Genomic DNA, 11,544 nt, shown 5'->3' with positions numbered 1-11,544 from the left:
TCTGCAAATGTAAATTATTTTATTTTTATTATTTTAGATGAATTAGTTACGGTCAGACTTAAGTCATCTAACTTTTCATACAATTGATTGATGAAGAATATGATACAGGGCAACAACTCACTGTGTGAGGAAGCCTATAGAATGCAGTTAGAATGTCCGTAAAATTCAATATATGGGGCAAAAATGCCCAAGTTTTTGTCTCTGTGTTTTTACACTGGGCACGTTTGTTGTGCTCCACGTCAGATCATGATTGTTCCCTCCGGTGCGTGGATACACTGCAGGCTCACTCTCGCTCGTATCAGAGGTAAATAATCAACACTGTCATTTGTTTTATTGATCTAAATACATCGTCATCTGATAAAACGCATCCGCAGGTTACGTTTCTTGCGCACAGAGTCTGTGTTGCTTTCCCATTCCAGTGAATCATGGCACAGTTTGAGCGCAATGAAATTTTCATTAAAAGTTTTAGAGAAAAACCCTGCATTCAATATCTCTCCAATGTGCTTTGTAAGTGGGATTGCACCAGCAGAGTAATGCTAGTACTGAGATGTAATAACTCCTCAGGGATGGTAGACCTTTCTGTTTCAATAGTTGTAATGTTTTATATCGGACTCAAGGTTTTTCCCCTTGCCATTCTTTACAAGCTCATAGTCCCCCCCCCCAAAAAACATAAACTATCCATAAACTATCACAAACACACTAATGGCATACAGCCATCTCAAAGTATTGGTTGCTATATATTTAATCTGATCATAATGTGCATTTGTTGTCTGGAGAGTGTGAGAGAAACCAACACTGAGACATTTTAAACTAGAAAAAGCAGAACAGGGTCTGAAAGGACTGGAATGCATCTCAGCATGTAATGTATGGAAAACACACATTAAATAGGAAAGTTTAGAACCCTCAGTTTGTCAAATGTGCATGTCTGTGTTGTGGAAACACCTTGTTGTGAGGTGCCAGTATTAACCACTGGGCCATCATGCTGCTGCAAGCACTTCAGTGTTGAAATGAATGACAGAAAATGCCACAGTTGTGTGCACAGCTGCATTTATGCATTAGAGTGGTTTTAATGGAAAGGCAAGGGATTGTTAAATGTAAATCTAATTCACAAGTATAGCCAAACATGTACACACACTATCTCTTAGTCTTATCTGATATCAGTAAAATCAACATTAAATTGACCTATTACAAAAGATTTCCTGTTTTTTTTTTGATATCGTGACAGCCCTAGTTCAAACATTACTTTGGAGTTTGACATGCAAAGCGAATCGCCCACATGATTGTACACAAAACGAGGCTTTATTTCGTCCTTGACCGAGACAATACACTCTCCGATGAATGAAATGAAATATTAGATGAAATATACTTTATTGTCCCTTGAAGGGAAATTCGGGATGGACTCAGTAGCCAGCGTTTGAACAAACCTGATACATTATAAAATTGTACATAATAATCACAGATAAGAATATGTAGAATGTCACTAATCCATATTCAACAATCTGATTGATACGGGCACAAAATCATTTTTAATCCTGTTCCGTTTATAACGAAGAACTCTATAACTTCTTCTGGATGGATAGCAGGGATAAAGATCATGAGTTGGGTCACTTAAAATCCTTTCTGCCTCATTCAGTGTGCATCGCTGATACAAAGTCTGAATACTGGGACAGCCTTTCAGTCCAATCATTTTCATCGCAATTCGAACAATACACATTATCTTTATCTATATTATCTAAATTCTGATTTAACAGAGAGATTACCAAACCTGGAAGACAGGCTATATCTGTTGACATTTTCTAGTACAGAGTGATAAAAGAGGAACATGTTTTTTTTTTTATCAACTCCATAAAACTGCAGTCTTTGTAAAAAAATAAATAAAAAAAATAATACAATCTCTGGTGAAGTCTTTTACACATCCAATCAACATGCGTGTCGCACATAATGATAATTGATGCGCATTCCCTCGGATGAGATTATATACCCTGGCTGTAGCTCTATAGCAGGATCATAGGGATGGTGAGGAGGTAGAGAAGCAGTGCAAGACTTGACTCAGCCCAACACTCCTTCAACACAGAACTATACACAGACGCACAAGCAGAGACAAGACAAGAGCCATAGCACGGATTTCTCCAGGCAGAGACAGAGTTGTGGCCCCAGTCAACCCTGAGGTTATGCTAATGTCTCAGTTATGTCTCAGTGTGGTTCCCTGATGTGACCAAAGTGAGTCAGTGGAGTGAGTGATGGTCGGAAGTATCTGTCCATTGAGGACAGCAATGGAGTTACAGAGGGGAGTGATGGGAATCTGGAGATGAACAATGCAAACATCCCAACTGAATTTGGGATGTTGCTTAGTTGTCAGTTATAATCATCAAAATTAAAAGAAATAAAGATTTGTAATATATCAGTATGTGTGCAATGAATGAATATACTATACAAGTTTCACTTTTTGAATGGATTAGTGAAATAAACTTTTTGATGATTGTGGCGAAGGGGGCGTGGTTCTGCGAGGTCTGCAGCGGGAGAGAGAGCTCAGAGCGGAGCGACAGGTGAGTAGGTCAAGCACAGATGACGAACACCTGTTTCCTATTGCAGTAATTGGCATGGAGAGATCGCATTTAAGCCCCGGTCGGGAGAGAGTCGAGAGAGAGAGTTGGACTGGGACTTCGCATGCACAGCAGAGAAACTGAGAGACTGACACAGAGAGTCTGATTTAGAAGGAGCGATCCATATCGTGGAGAAACTGAGTTATCACACACACACACACGTGTGTGTTTGTTATTTGTTTTGAAAAGACTGAATAAAGAGAGCGAGTCCCAGTCAAAGCCGACCCATGTCTTCTTCCTTCCTAACACAACGAACTTTACTACAATGATATTCTAATTATATGACCAGCACCTGTATATAGGGACGATAATCAGGTGCAGCAGGTGGAGAAGATCACATCCTCAGCAATGGGTGACCAACACACACACACACACGCACGCACACACACAGAATGTGAATTCATGAACTGTGACACGTATGTCATACTTCAAGATCTTAGGTCTGCTTTAACGCATACTGTGTTAATTATTAGTTGCTAAACAGTCACTAAACAGCTGCCATGAAAATACATTTATCATACAAATAATGTATTTTCATGGCAGCTGTTTAGTGATATTATTGAAGGGTTGTCAAGAAAGCTTTCAGAAGCTTAAGAAACAACCCCATTACTTTTTAATTTATGTTACGAATAATATTACATTTCATATTTATAATCACACAAACTTGCCAAACAGAGACATCATATGAAAGCTCTGTTAAGAATATCCCAGTGTGGTCTATTTGACCAATATAACACTTTACAGTAACATAGTTATCAAAAGAATCAAAAAGATGGAAAAGACTCCTGCATCACATTCCTCTAACGCTTCATCAGCTCTTTCCTTGGGTTTTTTCTTCAAGATGAGAGCATGGCCAAATAACACTGTAATATGTCCAGGATGTGAAGATCAAAACATCATGCAGCCAAAACCTTGTTGATTCTACATCCTTTTGCATCCTGAGTGTGTATCAAACTACTTGAAGTTTCACAAACTAATTTCGGGAGAAGCACGCGCAGACAATTAAATCTAATTAAACACAGGTGGAGCAGGCTCAGATAATTAACCCAATTGGAACACAAGAGGAGCACATTAAACTAATCAGTTAATCAATGATAGGAGGTGTATATAGACAGCCGATTTACCTTCCTGTCATTGACAGTTTCTCACCATTGCCTTTGATTCAACACTTCTCAACTCGAGGCTCATGTAAGCTTGTTAACACAGGGCTTGACTCAGTGAGTACTACCATCTTGCTAGCATTTTCAACTAAGGGCATTTTCACACCTGAAAGTCTGCCCCAACGTCCGAACCAAAGTTCATATTTGATTTGATACATTTGGTAAGTGTTTTGGTTTCACATTGCAATCATGCGAGCCGCTAGGCTAGCACACTAAAACATTTTACATGGACACTTGCGTCCTGTAAGTTATATTCATCTATCTGGGCTGCATTTTGACATTGATTGGCTTAACTGACGTGCGTCTGATGTCAGCGTGTTGTCATTCGGCGGATAACTTTGACGAGAAACATTGACATAAACAGGAACTGCCTGTAAATGGTCTGAAAGTCACGTTCGTTCTTGAACAAATCTTCTAGGTGATCGAATCACTCATTCGTGTGGTCCATGGTCTCATTTAGTTCACCAAAAAACAAATCCTCCCTCCACAAACAGCGTGGAGCCATTGGCAACGAGCGCATGCGCAGCCCCTGACTTTTTCATTTCTGCCAAAGAATGACAAACCTCAAGCCATAGCATTCAAGTATGAGACGTGATGGATCATTTGTTCATTGATTCAACTAATCACATACGCCCTTTACTGACTGAGATGCTTTGAGTCTGACTCTGAACAGGAGATCTAAGCAAACGAATTGAACAAACTGGTGCATGATGTTCGTGAAACGAGTGACTTAAACGAAGTAAACCAGTCGTTGAACATACCGATAGCGAAAAGGTGGAGCTCTGCTCGTGTAGGTAGCATATTGCAGCAAAGAGCGAAATATACACCTTACCATTGTAATTAAAACAGTGTAACAACACAGACTGATGGTGATTACCTCACAATTGAAGTGAGTCCGTATTATTTTAATTCAATGTTTTAACAGTTTCTTCTTTTAAATCCAACGACCTCATTACATTTTGAGTCATGTCATGCTCTTCTCGAACGTCAAAAAATCAGGATCAACTGTAAAATGTATTTTAGAGAACCCCGTTTTTAAACATAACATCAATACCTTACAGTAAGCTGCACTGTTTCTAGTCATCTCATATTCTGGGGAGAGAAAACGTATGATTCTATAAACCTCAAGGCCATGATTTCACTAAATAAACATGAGCTCACTTTCCAGAGGATTTTACAGCCTGCACACTACAATGCTTAAGACTGTCTTAAGTTCAGAGCAGTGTGCAGTCAATGAATACCGTGCATTATAATGCTAGGCAAATTCTCATGACCAATGTTTAACGCTTTGACCCAGATAACTGTCGTTGAATCATGAAAATAAAGAGCGTGAACGCGAAAAGTCCGTATTTCACACGTTTAATGATAGGTACACAGACACGCGCTGCCTCATGAGGGATTCACTCTTCACAGCGTCTCAAATAAAAGTAATCAAATATTATCACTATAAGGTAGAGCAATACGTATCATCACCGTTGCTGCCATCACACTGAAGATACCGCTAATCTACGTCATCAACACGTAGTGCACGTCATAAGTCAAGTGATTAATTTCTTAAAGGGGCCACTACACAATAATGTGATGTACGCAAAAATCATAGTTTTTGGACATTCCAAATGATAGTCTTCACGTTTGGCCAGTAGCTTTAAATGCGTCATTATATTTAAACCGCAAACACACGAGAGGAGTCTCTGCATTAAAGACCCTCAAATGGCAATCAACGTGCAGCTATCCGATGCGGTAGGAAATTAAACTGAATGTGTAGGATTTTAACTGTGACAAATCTGACGATGATTGTCAAGGCAGCTAAATGGTGATGATGGGATACATGTAACTAAGCGACAGAGTTGTTTAAAAAAAAAACTTTTCTGTACTTTTCTGCTACACACTTAAAAGGATGTACTTTTTTCACAAAAAGATAACATACTTTTAGGTCGTAGTAAAAGTGGGTGAATTGGGACGCAGGCAGTATCTCCCTCATATGGATCTGAAGGAGCATCCCACAATAATCAAACAGACATTTCAAAATAAAAGTCCCAGTTGGATACACAATTTGTTTCTCCATTTGTTCATCTAACCTTTTCTCCTATTTTGCAGAAGTGTCGTTCCTTCCGTTCTGGCAGAAGCTGAATTTCTCTGGCTTAACTTCTCCCATGCCGCAGCAATGCTGTTCCCTCTGCTCCCGCAGGAGCTCAGCTTCTCTGACCAAATTCTCCACAGCCGCAGCAGTGCTGCTTCCTCTGCTCCCGCTTGAGCACAGCCTCTCTGGCTAATTCCTCCACTGGCGCAGCAGCGCTGTTCCCTCTGCTCCCGCAGGAGCTCAACTTCTCTGACTAATTTCTCCACAGCCGCAGCAGTGCTGCTTCCTCTGCTCCCGCTGGAGCTCAGCCTTTCTATCTAATTTCTCCACAGCCGCAGCAGTGCTGTTTCCTCTGCTCCTGCTGGAGCTCAGCCTCTCTGGCTAATTTCTCCACTGCCGCAGCAGTGCTGTTTCCGCTGGAGCTCAGCCTCTCTGGCTAATTCCTCCACTGCCGCAGCAGTGCTGTTTCCTCTGCTCCTGCTGGAGCTCAGCCCCTCTGGCTAATTCCTCTACTGCCGCAGCAGTGCTGTTTCCTCTGCTCCTGCTGGAGCTCAGCCTCTCTGGCTAATTTCTCCACTGCCGCAGCAGTGCTGTTTCCGCTGGAGCTCAGCCTCTCTGGCTAATTCCTCCACTGCCGCAGCAGTGCTGTTTCCTCTGCTCCTGCTGGAGCTCAGCCCCTCTGGCTAATTCCTCTACTGCCGCAGCAGTGCTGTTTCCTCTGCTCCTGCTGGAGCTCAGCCTCTCTGGCTAATTTCTCCACTGCCGCAGCAGTGCTGTTTCCTCTGGAGCTCAGCCTCTCTGGCTAATTTCTCCACTGCCGCAGCAGTGCTGTTTCCTCTGGAGCTCAGCCTCTCTGGCTAATTTCTCTACTGCCGCAGCAATGCTCTTCCCTTCCAGAACCTTCCAATCCTACGTAACCACTTGGAAATGTTCAAAGCATTCCACTTTCTCTTATGCTGTACATATTTTCCCTCCTTTGAATCACCTCACTCGATTCCTACCTTAAATACTGTAAAGGGGCTCCAAGTTGGTTCTATCAAAGGCTACTTGAGTAGTGTCCTTCATTATTTTTTATTTATTTATTTTTCACAACTGATTTACCGCCCTCTCTCCCCAGAGAATTCACTAACCTTTCTCCTTTAAAAAAAAACAAAAACCTTTATATTCTCTTTTTCCATCCAGCGAAGCTCACCCATCCAATACAGCGAGTTCAATCTCCTGTCGAATTTTGCAAGAGCTCTCCGGGACCATTTTTTTTTTCCCCCTCCTCCTTCGTCTGGCGAGGCTCACTCATCCAGCGCCCTAAGCTTGCTCTCCCGTCGGATGCTGTGAAACCCTCTAGGCCAGCACTCTTCCCTCTCTTTTTCTGACCGGTAAAGGATTCCCTTTCCGATGCCTTGAGAATTGTTCTCCCATCGGATGCCGCGAGGGCCCTCGAGGTTGCTGTCAATCCTTTTTTCATTTTCCATCCAGCGAGGCTCGCTCGTCCGATACAGTGAGTATTGATCTCCCTTTGGACACCACAGAGCTCTCCAGATCTATACCTATCCCTTTTCTTTTCATCGTCCAGCGATGCTTACCCGATACCGTGAGTATTGATCTCCTTTCGGATGCTTGCAAAACCTCTCCTGGACGATCATTTAAGCTTTACCTTCCACCCTGCTGCCAGCGAAGCTTACCCATCTGATAAAGCGAGTATTGACCTCCCATCAGATGTTCGGCAAGAGCTTCCTGGCCGGGTGTTCCACCGTACCGTTGGCCGATAGGACCCACTCACCCACTCCTCTCTTCCTGGCAGAGGCTGGGTGGGCCCCCTCGGTCAGTCGTTCCTTTTAATTGCGTCGTCCCGTCTTTCGGTCGGTAGGACTCACCCACCTGACATCACGAGTATTGATCTCCTCTCAGATGAGGGCTGAGCCTTCCCGATCGGCCGTCCCAAACAGCGCGCCCCCTGTCCACCAGCCGGGACGCTCCCGGCTGAGCTGGACGGACTAAACCATGTGCTCCCCTTTCCGACCGGTAGGGTTTTTTCCATCTGATACAGTGAGCATTGGCCTCCCATCTGATGTTGAGAAAAAAAAAAAAAAAAACCTTACCAGTCGGTCACCCTAAATTCTGACCACTCCATTTACCAGCCAGTAGGGCCCGTCCCGCCAGGCGCTGTGAACTTCCGCCAGAGGCAACACGGGTCCTCCCGGCCAGCTAATTCCAAATCACCCCCGCTTCTCGGTCATTGGCTGGTTGGGTTCTTCCATCCGATACAGTGAGCATTGGCCTCCCATTGGATGTTGAAAGAGCCCTCCCGGCCCGGCGTTCAAAATCATCTTGCTTCCCAGTTACTGGCTGGTAGGGTTTTTTTTTTCATCTGATACAGTGAGCATTGGCCTCCCATCAGATGTTGAAAGAGCCCTCCCGGCCAGGCGTTTAAAACCATCCTGCTTCTCAGCTATCGGCTGGTAGGGTTTTTCCATCTGATACAGTGAGCATTGGCCTCCCATCGGATGTTGAAAGAGCCCTCCCGGCCAGGCGTTCAAAATCATCTATCTTCCCAGTTACTGGCCGGTAGAGTTTTTCCATCGGATACAGTGAGCATTGGCCTCCCATCGGATGTTGAAAGAGCCCTCCCGGCCAGGTGTTATAAACTAAGAATGCTTCCAAATTTTCAGCCAGTAGGCTGGTCCGCCGATGCCATGAGCGGCTCCCATCAAAAGCAACACGGGCCCTCCTAGCTAGGTAATCAGACAGCCCACCATTTCTATGCGTATTTGGGGGGTCTCGGTGGCTGTCCTTGTCTCTTTGCTTTTTGGGGGTATACTCTGGGTTCGGGCAAATTTTCCGAGCCCGGAGCCCTCCCCGGACAGCACGCCAAATACGCATAATCTTTACTCTATTTAATTGATGTAAGTGTGAACTCGTGAATTGAAGTTTCACAAACTAATTTCGGGAGAAGCACGCGCAAACAATTAAATCTAATTAAACACAGGTGGAGCAGGCTCAGATAATTAACCCAATTGGAACACAAGAGGAGCACATTAAACTAATCAGTTAATCAATGATAGGAGGTGTATATAGACAGCCGATTTACCTTCCTGTCATTGACAGTTTCTCAGCATCCCACCACCACCCCTTCTCCGCACTTACTTAAATCAACTGCTATAAATATCAAAATAAATCACAAATTGCAATCTAGTTCTAAACTATCCATGTCGGGGGGGGGGATACTCTGGGTCCGGGCAAATTTTCCGAGCCCGGAGCCCTCCCCGGACAGCACGCCAAATACGCATAATCTTTACTCTATTTAATTGATGTAAGTGTGAACTCGTGAACTAGAAAGTAGGAAGTCTGATGACTCAACATCAGAGTTCGATGTTCATTCAATGACTTAATGTTGACAACAGAATGTTGATTTAACAAAGTTTCAATGACCTTTTGCTATCTGGGTTATAGACTGAGCTTCTCGTCTTCTCTGCCAGTTTGACAATAGAACCTAACCATCCAGCTAGGTTCATCTCTGATTAGCCTTTTCATGGCATCTGTTTAGTGACTGTTTAGCAACTAATAATGAATACAGAGTATGTGTTAAATCAGAGCTAAGTCCTTGAAATATGACATACGACCCTAAGGAGAGCCAAAGTTTGAACACTTTGTCACAGAACCAGTCTTTTTCATAGACCCTTCAACTTGGCAGCCTAATTTGTGTCATGGTTTCTCTGTCGCCATAGATGATGCACAGATGGTGTTTTCTTCATAGTAAGATAGCAGTGACGCACAAAGGAAATAGTTTGTAAAATATATAAAAATAGAAATTGGAATGTTTTAGCATTCAAAAAAATCCAGTGCGCATGTGAATAGTTTCTGCAAAACACGAAAAACTGTATCGAATGCATGTAAAGGTCTGTCTATTTTTTAGGGGCTTTGTGTCAATGTAGAAAGGACCCAAAGGCGAAAGCTGGTTTCAGTAATTTATTGAACAGAATAATTAAATCGGGCTGTCTGCCGGTCCCAGCCGTCAAGGCAGACACAGGTAAGGAGAAGGAAACTAAAAGAGTCCAGACATGAAACTGGCGGGTTGAAAGAGCAGATTTGTAGGCAGCAGATAACAGGAGAAAATCCTCTTCAGCCACTCACACACGGCAAAACAGGACAAGACGAGCACGCGATGACAAGGCGTTAGTTGCAGACATGATAGAACAAACAATAACCCGACAAAGAGGAGAGAAGAGCATGAGAATAAAATAGCAAGGTGATCAGGGCAAAGGAGGAACAGGTGTGAGATGCGCAGAGAGCGGCCGCTGATTAATGGACTGCATTTATATAGCGCTTTTATCCAAAGCACTTTACATTTTTCCCTCACATTCACCCATTCATACACCGACAGCGATATCAGCCGCCATCCAGCTCATCGGGAGCAGCTGGGGTTAGGTGTCTCGCTCATGGACACTTCGACACTTGGTCAAGTGGAACCGGGGATCAAACCACCAACCTTCTGGTTTGTAGACAACCTACATGAACCACTGAGCCACTGCCGCCCCTGATTAAGATAGTGAAGAGCTGAGAGAAAGCGTAAAAGCAGGACTGAGAGAAGGAAAACAAGAGGAGTCAAACCAAACTCCTGACACTTTGTATGTTGTCATTATGAGCAAATCAATGGGAAAATAACATGAGAAAATTACAATATTTAGAGATGACTGTGCTATTTGCCAAATAGAAAAGGTGGGCATTGAAATGGAAATCTGGTCAATATTCATTTTTAATAGCACATTTTTGGTTTAAATGTTGTGACAGCATAATATTCCTAGTATGAATAATATATTGTATAAATAATAATCATTTTTATGAACAATTGATATATTTATTAATTCAATGTATTTATTGTTTAAAAGCAGATTATTGCTGAATTTTGATGTTCTTCTGTGAGGTAGATACATTCATAAAATTGTTGAGTTGAATGTTTATGCACTTTCTATAGAGCATGATGAGGAATAAAGGTTTTACTAATAAAACTAAACTTATGTTATATAGATAGTATATTATAGTCTAGAAGTGTCTTGTTGCACTCACTGCAATCCAATAATGACAAAAGAACATTCAACAACATTCAGTTTTATTGACAATCTGTCTATAATGATTAAGATTTTAAAAAGGGCAAAATATGGCTAAACAATAGTGTTGCTAATAGCAACTATAGATATTAATCATCTGTAATGCTAAAGCTCTTGTACGTTCTATTAATTATGGAGCAGGAACCCTCATAAGGAACCATACCACCAAAGATAACTTGAGTTTCAATAAACTCAAAGTATTGGCCAAAGCTGTCCTGTCTGAATTGTGTTTGTCTTAACTTGAATGTTTCTGGACTCTCTCTCGGATTGCAGTTTGCGCTCTTCACAAAACATGCTAGTGATGTTACGAATAACACTGAAGCTTCGAGGCGCATATCAAGCACACAGCACAATCTCCAAGCCCCGTATCGAAGAGTGTATCGTCTCACAGTCACGTGACGTGATCACGGAAATAAAGCCTCATTTTGTGTACAATCATGTGGGCGATTCGCTTTGCCTGTCAGAATGTTCAAACTCCAAAGTAATGTTTGAACTAGGGCTGTCACAATATTAAAAAACAGGAAATCTTTTGTAATAGGTCAATTTAATGTTGATTTTACTGATATCAAATAAGACTCTTTTGGTTAGGAGGGCCTTAA

The sequence above is a fragment of the Pseudorasbora parva genome, chromosome 25 (genome assembly GCF_024679245.1).
Source record: "Pseudorasbora parva isolate DD20220531a chromosome 25, ASM2467924v1, whole genome shotgun sequence".
NCBI classification, from domain to species: domain Eukaryota; kingdom Metazoa; phylum Chordata; class Actinopteri; order Cypriniformes; family Gobionidae; genus Pseudorasbora; species Pseudorasbora parva.
This window is presented reverse-complemented; position numbering follows the sequence as displayed.